The sequence below is a fragment of the Phyllobates terribilis genome, unplaced genomic scaffold (assembly GCF_046119375.1).
Source record: "Phyllobates terribilis strain yellow unplaced genomic scaffold, ASM4611937v1 Scaffold_14__1_contigs__length_39327217, whole genome shotgun sequence".
NCBI lineage: Eukaryota > Metazoa > Chordata > Amphibia > Anura > Dendrobatidae > Phyllobates > Phyllobates terribilis.
The window spans coordinates 15,267,805-15,288,930 of NW_027362774.1; the positions used below are offsets into that span (position 1 = coordinate 15,267,805).

At 30.7% G+C, this 21,126-nt stretch overlaps 1 protein-coding gene across 1 annotated transcript in view; it reads right to left on the minus strand.

Moving 5' to 3' along the window:
• LOC141175774 (fatty acyl-CoA hydrolase precursor, medium chain-like) overlaps positions 1-21,126 on the minus strand; it is a 151,980-nt gene that overhangs the window by 81,512 nt on the left and 49,342 nt on the right. The gene's annotated exons all lie outside the window — the stretch shown is intronic.

Below are 21,126 nucleotides of genomic sequence, written 5' to 3' on the forward strand. Positions count from 1 at the left end.
AAAATGTTATTGGGTACAATTAATGATACTATCAATGTTTTATATTCTCATTAATGGCTCCTCCTGCTATTTCATACAGCTTATACTACTGATATATATTATTTACTAATCCTTACTGTACAAGTATTAATAATTATAATTACTGCACCCCCCCTCCACACCGGACAATAACTGCTATAATACTAACTCCTGTGGATGAGAGAATAACTACTATAATACTGCCCCCTATGTACAAGAATATAACTACTGTAATACTACTCCTATATGCAAGAATATAACTACGATAATACTGCCCCCTATGTACAAGAATATAACTACTATAATACTGCTCCTATGTACAAGAATATAACTACTATAATACTGCCCCCTATGTACAAGAATATAACTACTATAATACTGCCCCTATGTACAAGAATATAACCACTATAATACTGCCCCTATGTACAAGAATATAACTACTATAATACTGCCCCCTATGTACAAGAATATAACTACTATAATACTGCCCCCTATGTACAAGAATATAACTACTATAATACTGCCCCTATGTACAAGAATATAACTACTAAAATACTGCCCCTATGTACAAGAATATTACTACTATAATACTGCCCCTATGTACAAGAATATAACTACTGTAATACTGCCTCTATGCACAAGAATATAACTACTATAATACAGCCCCTATGTACAAGAATATACCTGCTGTAATACTGCCCCTATGTACAAGAATATAGCTACTATAATACTGCCCCTATGAACAAGAATATAACTACTATAATACTGCTCCTATGTACAAGAATATAACTACTATAATACTGCTCCTATATATAAGAATATAACTACTATAATGTTGCCCCCTATGTACAAGAATATAACTACTATAATACTGCCCCCTATGTACAAGAATATAACTACTATAATACTGTTCATATATACAAGAATATTACTACTATAATACTGCCCCTATGTACAAGAATATAACTACGATAATACTGCCCCCTATGTACAAGAATATAACTACTATAATACTGCTCCTATGTACAAGAATATAACTACTATAATACTGCCCCTATGTACAAGAATATAACTACTATAATACTGCCCCTATGTACAAGAATATAACCACTATAATACTGCCCCTATGTACAAGAATATAACTACTATAATACTGCCCCCTATGTACAAGAATATAACTACTATAATACTGCCCCCTATGTACAAGAATATAACTACTATAATACTGCCCCTATGTACAAGAATATAACTACTAAAATACTGCCCCTATGTACAAGAATATAACTACTATAATACTGCCCCCTATGTAAAATAATATAACTACTATAATACTGCCACTATGTACAAGAATATAACTACTATAATACTGCCCCCTATGTACAAGAATATAACTACTATAATACTGCCCCCTATGTACAAGAATATTACTACTATAATACAGCCCCTATGTACAAGAATATACCTGCTGTAATACTGCCCCTATGTACAAGAATATAGCTACTATAATACTGCCCCTATGAACAAGAATATAACTACTATAATACTGCTCCTATGTACAAGAATATAACTACTATAATACTGCTCCTATATATAAGAATATAACTACTATAATGTTGCCCCCTATGTAAAAGAATATAACTACTATAATACTGCCCCCTATGTACAAGAATATAACTACTATAATACTGTTCATATATACAAGAATATTACTACTATAATACTGCCCCTATGTACAAGAATATAACTACTATAATACTGCCCCCTATGTACAAGAATATAACTACCATAATACTGCTCCTATGTACAAGAATATAACTACTATAATACTGCCCCTATGTACAAGAATATAATTACTATAATACTGCCCCCTATGTACAAGAATATAACTACTATAATACTGCCCCTATGTACAAGAATATAACTACTGTAATACTGCCTCTATGTACCAGAATATAACTACTATAATACTGCCCCTATGTACAAGAATATAACTGCTATAATATTGCCCCTATGTACAAGAATATAGCTAATATAATACTGCCCCTATGAACAAGAATATAACTACTATAATACTGCTCCTATGTACAAGAATATAACTACTATAATACTGCTCCTATATATAAGAATATAACTACCATAATGCTGCCCCCTATGTACAAGAATATAACTAATATAATACTGCCCCCTATGTACAAGAATATAGCTACTATAATACTATTTATATATACAAGAATATTACTACTATAACACTGCCCATATGTACAAGAATATAACTACTATAATACTGCCCCCTATGTACAAGAATATAACTACCATAATACTGCTCCTATGTACAAGAATATAACTACTATAATACTGCCCCTATGTACAAGAATATAATTACTATTATACTGCTCCTATATAAAAGAATATAACTACTATAATGCTGCCCCCTATGTACAAGAATATAACTACTAAAATATTGCCCCCTATGTACAAGAATATAACTACTATAATACTGCTCCTATGTACAAGAATATAGCTACTATAATACTATTCCTATATACAAGAATATAACTACTATAATACTGCTCCTATGTACAAGAATATAACTACTATAATACTGCCCCCTATGTACAAGAATATAACTACTATAATACTGCCCCTATGTACAAGAATATAACTACTATAATACTGCCCCTATGTACAAGAATATAACTACTATAATACTGCCCCTATGTACAAGAATATAACTACTATAATACTGCCCCCTATGTACAAGAATATAACTACTATAATACTGCCCCTATGTACAAGAATATAACTACTATAATACTGCCCCTATGTACAAGAATATAACTACTATAATACTGCCCCTATGTACAAGATTATAACTACTATAATACTGCCCCTATGCACAAGAATATAACTACAATAATACTGCCCCTATGTACAAGAATATAACTACTATAATACTGCCCCCTATGTACAAGAATATAACTACTATAATACTGCCCCTATGTAAAAGAATATAACTACTATAATACTGCCCCTATGTACAAGAATATAAATACTATAATACTGCCCCCTATGTACAAGAATATTACTACTATAATACTGCCCCTATGTACAAGAATTTAACTACTGTAATACTACTCCTATGTACAAGAATAAAACTACTATAATACTGCCCCTATGTACAAGAATATAACTACTATAATACTGCCCCTATGAACAAGAATATAACTACTATAATACTGCTCCTATGTACAAGAATATAACTACTACAATACTGCTCCTATATATAAGAATATAACTACTATAATGCTGCCCCCTATGTACAAGAATATAACTACTATAATACTGCCCCCTATGTACAAGAATATAACTACTATAATACTGTTCATATATACAAGACTATTACTACTATAATACTGCCCCTATGTACAAGAATAAAACTACTATAATACTGCCCCCTATGTACAAGAATATAACTACCATAATACTGCTCCTATGTACAAGAATATAGCTACTATAATACTGCCCCTATGTACAAGAATATAACTACTATAATGCTGCCCCCTATGTACAAGAATATAACTACCATAATACTGCTCCTATGTACAAGAATATAACTACTATAAACTGCCCCTATGTACAAGAATATAGCTACTATAATACTGCCCCTATGTACAAGAATATAACTACTATAATACTGCCCCTATGAACAAGAGTATAACTACTATAATACTGCTCCTATGTACAAGAATATAACTACTATAATACTGCTCCTATATATAAGAATATAACTACTATAATGCTGCCTCCTATGTACAAGAATATAACTACTATAATACTGCTTCTATGTACAAGAATATAACTACTATAACACTGCTCCTATGTCCAAGAATATAACTACAATAATACTGCTCCTATATATAAGAATATAACTACTATAATACTGCCCCCTATGTAAAAGAATATTACTACTATAATACTGCCCCTATGTACAAGAATATAACTACTATAATACTGCCCCTATGTACAAGAATATAACTACTATAATACTGCCCCCTATGTACAAGAATATAACTACCATAATACTGCTCCTATGTACAAGAATATAACTACTATAATACTGCCCCTATGTACAAGAATATAATTACTATTATACTGCTCCTATATAAAAGAATATAACTACTATAATGCTGACCCCTATGTACAAGAATATAACTACTAAAATATTGCCCCCTATGTACAAGAATATAACTACTATAATACTGCTCCTATGTACAAGAATATAACTACTGTAATACTACTCCTATATACAAGAATATAACTACGATAATGCTGCCCCCTATGTACAAGAATATAACTACTATAATACTGCTCCTATGTACAAGAATATAGCTACTATAATACTATTCCTATATACAAGAATATAACTACTATAATACTGCTCCTATGTACAAGAATATAACTACTATAATACTGCCCCCTATGTACAAGAATATAACTACTATAATACTGCCCCTATGTACAAGAATATAACTACTATAATACTGCCCCTATGTACAAGAATATAACTACTATAATACTGCCCCCTATGTACAAGAATATAACTACTATAATACTGCCCCTATGTACAAGAATATAACTACTATAATACTGCCCCCTATGTACAAGAATATAACTACTATAATACTGCCCCTATGTACAAGAATATAACTACTATAATACTGCCCCTATGTACAAGATTATAACTACTATAATACTGCCCCTATGCACAAGAATATAACTACAATAATACTGTCCCTATGTACAAGAATATAACTACTATAATACTGCCCCCTATGTACAAGAATATAACTACTATAATACTGCCCCTATGTACAAGAATATAACTACGATAATACTGCCCCCTATGTACAAGAATATAACTACTATAACACTGCCCCCTATGTACAAGAATATTACTACTATAATACTGCCCCTATGTACAAGAATTTAACTACTGTAATACTACTCCTATGTACAAGAATATAACTACTATAATACTGCTCCTATGTACAAGAATAAAACTACTATAATACTGCCCCTATGTACAAGAATATAACTACTATAATATTGCCCTAATATACAAGAATATAACTGGTATAATACTGCTCCTATGTACAAGAATATAACTACTATAATACTGCCCCTATGAACAAGAATATAACTACTATAATACTGCTCCTATGTACAAGAATATAACTACTACAATACTGCTCCTATATATAAGAATATAACTACTATAATGCTGCCCCCTATGTACAAGAATATAACTACTATAATACTGCCCCCTATGTACAAGAATATAACTACTATAATACTGTTCATATATACAAGACTATTACTACTATAATACTGCCCCTATGTACAAGAATAAAACTACTATAATACTGCCCCCTATGTACAAGAATATAACTACCATAATACTGCTCCTATGTACAAGAATATAGCTACTATAATACTGCCCCTATGTACAAGAATATAACTACTATAATGCTGCCCCCTATGTACAAGAATATAACTACCATAATACTGCTCCTATGTACAAGAATATAACTACTATAATACTGCCCCTATGTACAAGAATATAGCTACTATAATACTGCCCCTATGTACAAGAATATAACTACTATAATACTGCCCCTATGAACAAGAGTATAATTACTATAATACTGCTCCTATGTACAAGAATATAACTACTATAATACTGCTCCTATATATAAGAATATAACTACTATAATGCTGCCTCCTATGTACAAGAATATAACTACTATAAAACTGCTTCTATGTACAAGAATATAACTACTATAATACTGCTCCTATGTCCAAGAATATAACTACAATAATACTGCTCCTATATATAAGAATATAACTACTATAATACTGCCCCCTATGTAAAAGAATATTACTACTATAATACTGCCCCTATGTACAAGAATATAACTACTATAATACTGCCCCTATGTACAAGAATATAACTACTATAATACTGCCCCCTATGTACAAGAATATAACTACTATAATACAGCCCCTATGTACAAGAATATAACTACTATATACTGCCCCCTATGTACAAGAATATAACTACTATAATACTGCCCCCTATGTACAAGAATATTACTACTATAATACTGCCCCTATGTACAAGATTATAACTACTATAATACTGCCCCTATGCACAAGAATATAACTACAATAATACTGCCCCTATGTACAAGAATATAACTACTATAATACTGCCCCCTATGTACAAGAATATAACTACTATAATACAGCCCCTATGTACAAGAATATAACTACTATATACTGCCCCCTATGTACAAGAATATAACTACTATAATACTGCTCCTATATATAAGAATATAACTACTATAATGCTGCCTCCTATGTACAAGAATATAACTACTATAAAACTGCTTCTATGTACAAGAATATAACTACTATAATACTGCTCCTATGTCCAATAATATAACTACAATAATACTGCTCCTATATATAAGAATATAACTACTATAATACTGCCCCCTATGTAAAAGAATATTACTACTATAATACTGCCCCTATGTACAAGAATATAACTACTATAATACTGCCCCCTATGTACAAGAATATAACTACTATAATACTGCCCCTATGTACAAGATTATAACTACTATAATACTGCCCCTATGCACAAGAATATAACTACAATAATACTGCCCCTATGTACAAGAATATAACTACTATAATACTGCCCCCTATGTACAAGAATATAACTACTATAATACAGCCCCTATGTACAAGAATATAACTACTATATACTGCCCCCTATGTACAAGAATATAACTACTATAATACTGCCCCCTATGTACAAGAATATTACTACTATAATACTGCCCCTATGTACAAGAATATAACTACTATAATACTGCCCCCTATGTACAAGAATATAACTACTATAATACTGCCCCCTATGTACAAGAATATTACTACTATAATACTGCCCCTATGTACAAGAATTTAACTACTGTAATACTACTCCTATGTACAAGAATATAACTACTATAATACTGCCCCTATGTACAAGAATATAATTACTATTATACTGCTCCTATATAAAAGAATATAACTACTATAATGCTGCCCCCTATGTACAAGAATATAACTACTAAAATATTGCCCCCTATGTACAAGAATATAACTACTATAATACTGCTCCTATGTACAAGAATATAACTACTGTAATACTACTCCTATATACAAGAATATAACTATGATAATGCTGCCCCCTATGTACAAGAATATAACTACTATAATACTGCTCCTATGTACAAGAATATAGCTACTATAATACTATTCCTATATACAAGAATATAACTACTATAATACTGCTCCTATGTACAAGAATATAACTACTATAATACTGCCCCCTATGTACAAGAATGTAACTACTATAATACTGCCCCTATGTACAAGAATATAACTACTATAATACTGCCCCCTATGTACAAGAATATAACTACTATAATACTGCCCCTATGTACAAGAATATAACTACTATAATACTGCCCCCTATGTACAAGAATATAACTACTATAATACTGCCCCTATGTACAAGAATATAACTACTATAATACTGCCCCCTATGTACAAGAATATAACTACTATAATACTGCCCCTATGTACAAGAATATAACTACTATAATACTGCCCCCTATGTACAAGAAAATAACTACTATAATACTGCCCCTATGTACAAGAATATAACTACTATAATACTGCCCCTATGTACAAGATTATAACTACTATAATACTGCCCCTATGCACAAGAATATAACTACAATAATACTGCCCCTATGTACAAGAATATAACTACTATAATACTGCCCCCTATGTACAAGAATATAACTACTATAATACTGCCCCCTATGTACAAGAATATAACTACTATAATACTGCCCCCTATGTACAAGAATATTACTACTATAATACTGCCCCTATGTACAAGAATTTAACTACTGTAATACTACTCCTATGTACAAGAATATAACTACTATAATACTGCTCCTATGTACAAGAATAAAACTACTATAATACTGCCCCTATGTACAAGAATATAACTACTATAATACTGCCCTAATGTACAAGAATATAAGTGGTATAATACTGCTCCTATGTACAAGAATATAACTACCATAATACTGCTCCTATGTACAAGAATATAACTACTATAATACTGCCCCTATGTACAAGAATATAATTACTATTATACTGCTCCTATATAAAAGAATATAACTACTATAATGCTGCCCCCTATGTACAAGAATATAACTACTAAAATATTGCCCCCTATGTACAAGAATATAACTACTATAATACTGCTCCTATGTACAAGAATATAACTACTGTAATACTACTCCTATATACAAGAATATAACTACGATAATGCTGCCCCCTATGTACAAGAATATAACTACTATAATACTGCTCCTATGTACAAGAATATAACTACTATAATACTGCCCCTATGTACAAGATTATAACTACTATAATACTGCCCCTATGCACAAGAATATAACTACAATAATACTGTCCCTATGTACAAGAATATAACTACTATAATACTGTCCCCTATGTACAAGAATATAACTACTATAATACTGCCCCTATGTACAAGAATATAACTATGATAATACTGCCCCCTATGTACAAGAATATAACTACTATAATACTGCCCCCTATGTACAAGAATATTACTACTATAATACTGCCCCTATGTACAAGAATTTAACTACTGTAATACTACTCCTATGTACAAGAATATAACTACTATAATACTGCTCCTATGTACAAGAATAAAACTACTATAATACTGCCCCTATGTACAAGAATATAACTACTATAATACTGCCCTAATATACAAGAATATAACTGGTATAATACTGCTCCTATGTACAAGAATATAACTACTATAATACTGCCCCTATGAACAAGAATATAACTACTATAATACTGCTCCTATGTACAAGAATATAACTACTACAATACTGCTCCTATATATAAGAATATAACTACTATAATGCTGCCCCCTATGTACAAGAATATAACTACTATAATACTGCCCCCTATGTACAAGAATATAACTACTATAATACTGTTCATATATACAAGACTATTACTACTATAATACTGCCCCTATGTACAAGAATAAAACTACTATAATACTGCCCCCTATGTACAAGAATATAACTACCATAATACTGCTCCTATGTACAAGAATATAGCTACTATAATACTACCCCTATGTACAAGAATATAACTACTATAATGCTGCCCCCTATGTACAAGAATATAACTACCATAATACTGCTCCTATGTACAAGAATATAACTACTATAATACTGCCCCTATGTACAAGAATATAGCTACTATAATACTGCCCCTATGTACAAGAATATAACTACTATAATACTGCCCCTATGAACAAGAGTATAATTACTATAATACTGCTCCTATGTACAAGAATATAACTACTATAATACTGCTCCTATATATAAGAATATAACTACTATAATGCTGCCTCCTATGTACAAGAACATAACTACTATAAAACTGCTTCTATGTAGAAGAATATAACTACTATAATACTGCTCCTATGTCCAAGAATATAACTACAATAATACTGCTCCTATATATAAGAATATAACTACTATAATACTGCCCCCTATGTAAAAGAATATTACTACTATAATACTGCCCCTATGTACAAGAATATAACTACTATAATACTGCCCCTATGTACAAGAATATAACTACTATAATACTGCCCCCTATGTACAAGAATATAACTACTATAATACTGCCCCTATGTACAAGATTATAACTACTATAATACTGCCCCTATGCACAAGAATATAACTACAATAATACTGCCCCTATGTACAAGAATATAACTACTATAATACTGCCCCCTATGTACAAGAATATAACTACTATAATACAGCCCCTATGTACAAGAATATAACTACTATATACTGCCCCCTATGTACAAGAATATAACTACTATAATACTGCTCCTATATATAAGAATATAACTACTATAATGCTGCCTCCTATGTACAAGAATATAACTACTATAAAACTGCTTCTATGTACAAGAATATAACTACTATAATACTGCTCCTATGTCCAATAATATAACTACAATAATACTGCTCCTATATATAAGAATATAACTACTATAATACTGCCCCCTATGTAAAAGAATATTACTACTATAATACTGCCCCTATGTACAAGAATATAACTACTATAATACTGCCCCTATGTACAAGAATATAACTACTATAATACTGCCCCCTATGTACAAGAATATAACTACTATAATACTGCCCCTATGTACAAGATTATAACTACTATAATACTGCCCCCTATGTACAAGAATATAACTACTATAATACAGCCCCTATGTACAAGAATATAACTACTATATACTGCCCCCTATGTACAAGAATATAACTACTATAATACTGCCCCCTATGTACAAGAATATTACTACTATAATACTGCCCCTATGTACAAGAATATAACTACTATAATACTGCCCCCTATGTACAAGAATATAACTACTATAATACTGCCCCCTATGTACAAGAATATTACTACTATAATACTGCCCCTATGTACAAGAATTTAACTACTGTAATACTACTCCTATGTACAGGAATATAACTTCTATAATACTGCCCCTATGTACAAGAATATAATTACTATTATACTGCTCCTATATAAAAGAATATAACTACTATAATGCTGCCCCCTATGTACAAGAATATAACTACTAAAATATTGCCCCCTATGTACAAGAATATAACTACTATAATACTGCTCCTATGTACAAGAATATAACTACTGTAATACTACTCCTATATACAAGAATATAACTATGATAATGCTGCCCCCTATGTATAAGAATATAACTACTATAATACTGCTCCTATGTACAAGAATATAGCTACTATAATACTATTCCTATATACAAGAATATAACTACTATAATACTGCTCCTATGTACAAGAATATAACTACTATAATACTGCCCCCTATGTACAAGAATATAACTACTATAATACTGCCCCTATGTACAAGAATATAACTACTATAATACTGCCCCCTATGTACAAGAATATAACTACTATAATACTGCCCCTATGTACAAGAATATAACTACTATAATACTGCCCCCTATGTACAAGAATATAACTACTATAATACTGCCCCTATGTACAAGAATATAACTACTATAATACTGCCCCCTATGTACAAGAATATAACTACTATAATACTGCCCCTATGTACAAGAATATAACTACTATAATACTGCCCCCTATGTACAAGAAAATAACTACTATAATACTGCCCCTATGTACAAGAATATAACTACTATAATACTGCCCCTATGTACAAGATTATAACTACTATAATACTGCCCCTATGCACAAGAATATAACTACAATAATACTGCCCCTATGTACAAGAATATAACTACTATAATACTGCCCCCTATGTACAAGAATATAACTACTATAATACAGCCCCCTATGTACAAGAATATAACTACTATAATACTGCCCCCTATGTACAAGAATATTACTACTATAATACTGCTCCTATGTACAAGAATTTAACTACTGTAATACTACTCCTATGTACAAGAATATAACTACTATAATACTGCTCCTATGTACAAGAATAAAACTACTATAATACTGCCCCTATGTACAAGAATATAACTACTATAATACTGCCCTAATGTACAAGAATATAAGTGGTATAATACTGCTCCTATGTACAAGAATATAACTACCATAATACTGCTCCTATGTACAAGAATATAACTACTATAATACTGCCCCTATGTACAAGAATATAATTACTATTATACTGCTCCTATATAAAAGAATATAACTACTATAATGCTGCCCCCTATGTACAAGAATATAACTATTAAAATATTGCCCCCTATGTACAAGAATATAACTACTATAATACTGCTCCTATGTACAAGAATATAACTACTGTAATACTACTCCTATATACAAGAATATAACTACGATAATGCTGCCCCCTATGTACAAGAATATAACTACTATAATACTGCTCCTATGTACAAGAATATAACTACTATAATACTGCCCCCTATGTACAAGAATATAACTACTATAATACTGCCCCTATGTACAAGAATATAACTACTATAATACTGCCCCTATGTACAAGAATATAACTACTATAATACTGCCCCCTATGTACAAGAATATAACTACTATAATACTGCCCCTATGTACAAGAATATAACTACTATAATACTGCCCCCTATGTACAAGAATATAACTACTATAATACTGCCCCTATGTACAAGAATATAACTACAATAATACTGCCCCTATGTACAAGATTATAACTACTATAATACTGCCCCTATGCACAAGAATATAACTACAATAATACTGCCCCTATGTACAAGAATATAACTACTATAATACTGCCCCCTATGTACAAGAATATAACTACTATAATACTGCCCCTATGTACAAGAATATAACTACTATAATACTGCCCCCTATGTACAAGAATATAACTACTATAATACTGCCCCCTATGTACAAGAATATTACTACTATAATACTGCCCCTATGTACAAGAATTTAACTACTGTAATACTACTCCTATGTACAAGAATATAACTACTATAATACTGCTCCTATGTACAAGAATATAACTACTATAATATTACTCCTATGTACAAGAATATAACTACTATAATGCTGCCCCCTATGTACAAGAATATAACTACTATAATACTGCCCTAATGTACAAGAATATAACTGGTATAATACTGCTCCTATGTACAAGAATATAACTACTATAATATTGCCCCTATGAACAAGAATATAACTACTATAATACTGCTCCTATGTACAAGAATATAACTACTACAATACTGCTCCTATATATAAGAATCTAACTACTATAATGCTGCCCCCTATGTACAAGAATATAACTACTATAATACTGCCCCCTTTGTACAAGAATATAACTACTATAATACTGTTCATATATACAAGACTATTACTACTTTAATACTGCCCCTATGTACAAGAATAAAACTACTATAATACTGCCCCCTATGTACAAGAATATAACTACCATAATACTGCTCCTATGTACAAGAATATAGCTACTATAATACTGCCCCTATGTACAAGAATATAACTACTATAATGCTGCCCCCTATGTACAAGAATATAACTACCATAATACTGCTCCTATGTACAAGAATATAACTACTATAATACTGCCCCTATGTACAAGAATATAGCTACTATAATACTGCCCCTATGTACAAGAATATAACTACTATAATACTGCCCCTATGTACAAGAATATAACTACTATAATACTGCCCCTATGAACAAGAGTATAACTACTATAATACTGCTCCTATGTACAAGAATATAACTACTATAATACTGCTCCTATATATAAGAATATAACTAGTATAATGCTGCCTCCTATGTACAAGAATATAACTACTATAATACTGCTTCTATGTACAAGAATATAACTACTATAATACTGCTCCTATGTCCAAGAATATAACTACAATAATACTGCTCCTATATATAAGAATATAACTACTATAATACTGCCCCCTATGTAAAAGAATATTACTACTATAATACTGCCCCTATGTACAAGAATATAACTACTATAATACTGCCCCTATGAACAAGAATATAACTACTATAATACTGCCCCCTATGTACAAGAATATAACTACCATAATACTGCTCCTATGTACAAGAATATAATTACTATAATACTGCTCCTATATATAAGAATATAACTACTATAATGCTGCCCCCTATGTACAAGAATATAACTACTATAATACTGCCCCTATGTACAAGAATATAACTACTATAATACTGCTCCTATGTACAAGAATATAACTACTATAATACTATTCCTATATACAAGAATATAACTACTATAATACTGCTCCTATGTACAAGAATATAACTACTATAATACTGCCCCCTATGTACAAGAATATTACTACTATAATACTGCCCCTATGTACAAGAATTTAACTACTGTAATACTACTCCTATGTACAAGAATATAACTACTATAATACTGCTCCTATGTACAAGAATAAAACTACTATAATACTGCCCCTATGTACAAGAATATAACTACTATAATACTGCCCCTATGTACAAGAATATAACTGGTATAATACTGCTCCTATGTACAAGAATATAACTACTATAATACTGCCCCTATTAATATAACTACTATAATACTGCTCCTATGTACAAGAATATAACTACTACAATACTGCTCCTATATATAAGAATATAACTACTATAATACTGCTCCCTATGTACAAGAATATAACTACTATAATACTGCCCCTATGTACAAGAATATAACTACTATAATACTGATTCCTATATACAAGACTATAACTACTATAATACTGCTCCTATGTACAAGAATATAACTACTATAATACTGCTCCCTATGTACAAGAATATAACTACTATAATGCTGCTCCCTATGTACAAGAATATAACTACTATAATAATGCCCCTTTGTACAAGAATATAACTGCTATAATACTGCTCCTATGTACAAGAATATAACTACTATACTACTGCTCCTATATACAAGAATATAACTACTATAATACTGCTCCTATGTACAAGAATATAACTACTAAAATACAGCCCCTATGTACAAGAATATAACTACTATAATACTGATTCCTATATACAAGACTATAACGACTATAATGCTGCTCCTATGTACAGGAATATATCTACTATAATACTGCTCCTATATACAAGAACATAACTACTATAATACTTCCCCCTATGTACAAGAATATAATTACTATAATACTACTCCTATAAATAAGAGTATAACTACTATAATGCTGCCCCCTATGTACAAAAATATAACTACTATAATACTGCTCCTATGTACAAGAATATAACTACTACAATACTGCCCCCTATGTACAAGAATATAATTACTATAATACTGCTCCTATATATAAGAATATAACTACTATAATGCTGCCCCCTATGTACAAGAATATAACTACTATAATACTGCCCCCTATGTACAAGAATATAACTACTATAATACTGTTCCTATATACAAGAATATAACTACTATAATACTGCCCCAATGTACATGAATATAACTACTATAATGCTGCCCCTATGTACAAGAATATAACTACCATAATACTGCTCCTATGTACAAGAATATAACTACTATAATACGGCCCCTATGTACAAGAATATAACTACTATAATACTGATTCCTATATACAAGACTATAACTACTATAATGCTGCTCCTATGTATAAGAATATATCTACTATAATACTGCTCCTATATACAAGAATGTAACTACTATAATACTGCCCCTATGTACAAGAATATAACTACTATAATACTGCCCCCTATGTACAAGAATATAACTACCATAATACTGCTCCAATGTCCAAGAATATAACTACTATAATACCGCCCCTATGTCCAAGAATATAACTACTATAATACTGCTCATATGTGCAAGAATATAACTACTATAATACTGCTCCTATGTACAAGAATATAACTACTATAATACTGCCCCCTATGTACAAGAATATAACTACCATAATACTGCTCCAATGTCCAAGAATATAACTACTATAATACTGCCCCTATGTACAAGAATATAACTACTATAATACTGATTCCTATATTCAAGACTATAACTACTATAATACTGCCCCTATGTACAAGAATATAACTACTATAATACTGCTCCTATGTAAAAGAATATAACTACTATAATACTACTCCTATGTACTAGAATATAACTACTATAATACTGCTCCTATGTACAAGAATATAGCTACTATAATACTGCCCCCTAAGTACAAGAATATAACTACTATAATACTGCCCCTATGTATAAGAATATAACTACTATAATACTGCCCCCTATGTACAAGAATATAACTACTATAATACTGATTCCTATATACAAGACTATAACTACTATAATACTGTCCCTATGTACAAGAATATAACTACTATAATACTGCTCCAATGTACAAGAATATAACTACTATAATACTGCTCCTATATACAAGAATATAACTACTATAACACTGCCCGCTATGTACAAGAATATAACTACTATAATACTGCTCCTATGTACAAGAATATAACTACTATAATACTGCTCCTATGTACAAGAATATAACTAATATAATACTGCTCCCTATGTACAAGAATATAACTACTATAATACTGCCCCCTATGTACAAGAATATTACTACTATAATACTGCCCCTATGTACAAGAATTTAACTACTGTAATACTACTCCTATGTACAAGAATATAACTACTATAATACTGCTCCTATGTACAAGAATAAAACTACTATAATACTGCCCCTATGTACAAGAATATAACTACTATAATACTGCCCTAATGTACAAGAATATAACTGGTATAATACTGCTCCTATGTACAAGAATATAACTACTATAATACTGCCCCTATGAACAAGAATATAACTACTATAATACTGCTCCTATGTACAAGAATATAACTACTACAATACTGCTCCTATATATAAGAATATAACTACTATAATGCTGCCCCCTATGTACAAGAATATAACTACTATAATACTGCCCCCTATGTACAAGAATATAACTACTATAATACTGTTCATATATACAAGACTATTACTACTATAATACTGCCCCTATGTACAAGAATAAAACTACTATAATACTGCCCCCTATGTACAAGAATATAACTACCATAATACTGCTCCCATGTACAAGAATATAGCTACTATAATACTGCCCTATGTACAAGAATATAACTAATATAATGCTGCCCCCTATGTACAAGAATATAACTACCATAATACTGCTCCTATGTACAAGAATATAACTACTATAATACTGCCCCTATGTACAAGAATATAGCTACTATAATACTGCCCCTATGTACAAGAATATAACTACTATAATACTGCTCCTATATATAAGAATATAACTACTATAATGCTGCCTCCTATGTACAAGAATATAACTACTATAATACTGCTTCTATGTACAAGAATATAACTACTATAATACTGCTCCTATGTCCAAGAATATAACTACAATAATACTGCTCCTATATATAAGAATATAACTACTATAATACTGCCCCCTATGTAAAAGAATATTACTACTATAATACTGCCCCTATGTACAAGAATATAACTACTATAATACTGCCCCTATGTACAAGAATATAACTACTATAATACTGCCCCCTATGTACAAGAATATAACTACTATAATACTGCCCCTATGTACAAGTATATAATTACTATTATACTGCTCCTATATAAAAGAATATAACTACTATAATGCTGCCCCCTATGTACAAGAATATAACTACTAAAATATTGCCCCCTATGTACAAGAATATAACTACTATAATACTGCTCCTATGTACAAGAATATAACTACTGTAATACTACTCCTATATACAAGAATATAACTACGATAATGCTGCCCCTTATGTACAAGAATATAACTACTATAATACTGCTCCTATGTACAAGAATATAGCTACTATAATACTATTCCTACATACAAGAATATAACTACTATAATACTGCTCCTATGTACAAGAATATAACTACTATAATACTGCCCCCTATGTACAAGAATATAACTACTATAATACTGCCCCTATGTACAAGAATATAACTACTATAATACTGCCCCTATGTACAAGAATATAACTACTATAATACTGCCCCCTATGTACAAGAATATAACTACTATAATACTGCCCCTATGTACAAGAATATAACTACTATAATACTGCCCCTATGTACAAGATTATAACTACTATAATACTGCCCCTATGCACAAGAATATAACTACAATAATACTGCCCCTATGTAAAAGAATATAACTACTATAATACTGCCCCCTATGTACAAGAATATAACTACTATAATACTGCCCCTATGTACAAGAATATAACTACTATAATACTGCCCCCTATGTACAAGAATATAACTACTATAATACTGCCCCCTATGTACAAGAATATTACTACTATAATACTGCCCCTATGTACAAGAATTTAACTACTGTAATACTACTCCTATGTACAAGAATATAACTACTATAATACTGCTCCTATGTACAAGAATATAACTACTATAATATTACTCCTATGTACAAGAATATAACTACTATAATGCTGCCCCCTATGTACAAGAATATAACTACTATAATACTGCCCTAATGTACAAGAATATAACTGGTATAATACTGCTCCTATGTACAAGAATATAACTACTATAATACTGCCCCTATGAACAAGAATATAACTACTATAATACTGCTCCTATGTACAAGAATATAACTACTACAATACTGCTCCTATATATAAGAATCTAACTACTATAATGCTGCCCCCTATGTACAAGAATATAACTACTATAATACTGCCCCCTATGTACAAGAATATAACTACTATAATACTGCCCCTATGTACAAGAAAATAACTACTATAATACTGCCCCCTATGTACAAGAATATAACTACTATAATACTGCCCCCTATGTACAAGAATATTACTACTATAATACTGCCCCTATGTACAAGAATTTAACTACTGTAATACTACTCCTATGTACAAGAATATAACTACTATAATACTGCTCCTATGTACAAGAATAAAACTACTATAATACTGCCCCTATGTACAAGAATATAGCTACTATAATACTGCCCTAATATACAAGAATATAACTGGTATAATACTGCTCCTATGTACAAGAATATAACTACTATGATACTGCCCCTATGAACAAGAATATAACTACTATAATACTGCTCCTATGTACAAGAATATAACTACTACAATACTGCTCCTATATATAAGAATATAACTACTATAATGCTGCCCCCTATGTACAAGAATATAACTACTATAATACTGCCCCTATGTACAAGAATATAACTACTATAATACTGCCCCCTATGTACAAGAATATAACTACTATAATACTGCCCCTATGTACAAGAATATAACTACTATAATACTGCCCCTATGTACAAGATTATAACTACTATAATACTGCCCCCTATGTACAAGAATATAACTACTATAATACTGCCCCTATGTACAAGAATATAACTACTATAATACTGCCCCCTATGTACAAGAATATAACTACTATAATACTGCCCCCTATGTACAAGAATATTACTACTATAATACTGCCCCTATGTACAAGAATTTAACTACTGTAATACTACTCCTATGTACAAGAATATAACTACTATAATACTGCTCCTATGTACAAGAATAAAACTACTATAATACTGCCCCTATGTACAAGAATATAACTACTATAATACTGCCCTAATGTACAAGAATATAACTGGTATAATACTGCTCCTATGTACAAGAATATAACTACTATAATACTGCCCCTATGAACAAGAATATAACTACTATAATACTGCTCCTATGTACAAGAATATAACTACTACAATACTGCTCCTATATATAAGAATATAACTACTATAATGCTGCCCCCTATGTACAAGAATATAACTACTATAATACTGCCCCCTTTGTACAAGAATATAACTACTATAATACTGTTCATATATACAAGACTATTACTACTATAATACTGCCCCTATGTACAAGAATAAAACTACTATAATACTGCCCCCTATGTACAAGAATATAACTACCATAATACTGCTTCTATGTACAAGAATATAGCTACTATAATACTGCCCCTATGTACAAGAATATAACTACTATAATGCTGCCCCCTATGTACAAGAATATAACTACCATAATACTGCTCCTATGTACAAGAATATAACTACTATAATACTGCCCCTATGTACAAGAATATAGCTACTATAATACTGCCCCTATGTACAAGAATATAACTACTATAATACTGCCCCTATGTACAAGAATATAACTACTATAATACTGCCCCTATGAACAAGAGTATAACTACTATAATACTGCTCCTATGTACAAGAATATAACTACTATAATACTGCTCCTATATATAAGAATATAACTAGTATAATGCTGCCTCCTATGTACAAGAATATAACTACTATAATACTGCTTCTATGTACAAGAATATAACTACTATAATACTGCTCCTATGTCCAAGAATATAACTACAATAATACTGCTCCTATATATAAGAATATAACTACTATAATACTGCCCCCTATGTAAAAGAATATTACTAATATAATACTGCCCCTATGTACAAGAATATAACTACTATAATACTGCCCCTATGTACAAGAATATAACTACTATAATACTGCCCCCTATGTACAAGAATATAACTACCATAATACTGCTCCTATGTACAAGAATATAATTACTATAATACTGCTCCTATATATAAGAATATAACTACTATAATGCTGCCCCCTATGTACAAGAATATAACTACTATAATACTGCCCCTATGTACAAGAATATATCTACTATAATACTGCTCCTATGTACAAGATTATAACTACTATAATACTATTCCTATATACAAGAATATAACTACTATAATACTGCTCCTATGTACAAGAATATAACTACTATAATACTGCCCCCTATGTACAAGAATATAACTACTATAATACTATTCCTATATACAAGAATATAACTACTATAATACTGCTCCTATGTACAAGAATATAACTACTATAATACTGCCCCTATGTACAAGAATATATCTACTATAATACTGCTCCTATGTACAAGAATATAACTACTATAATACTATTCCTATATACAAGAATATAACTACTATAATACTGCTCCTATGTACAAGAATATAACTACTATAATACTGCCCCTATGTACAAGAATTTAACTACTGTAATACTACTCCTATGTACAAGAATATAACTACTATAATACTGCTCCTATGTACAAGAATAT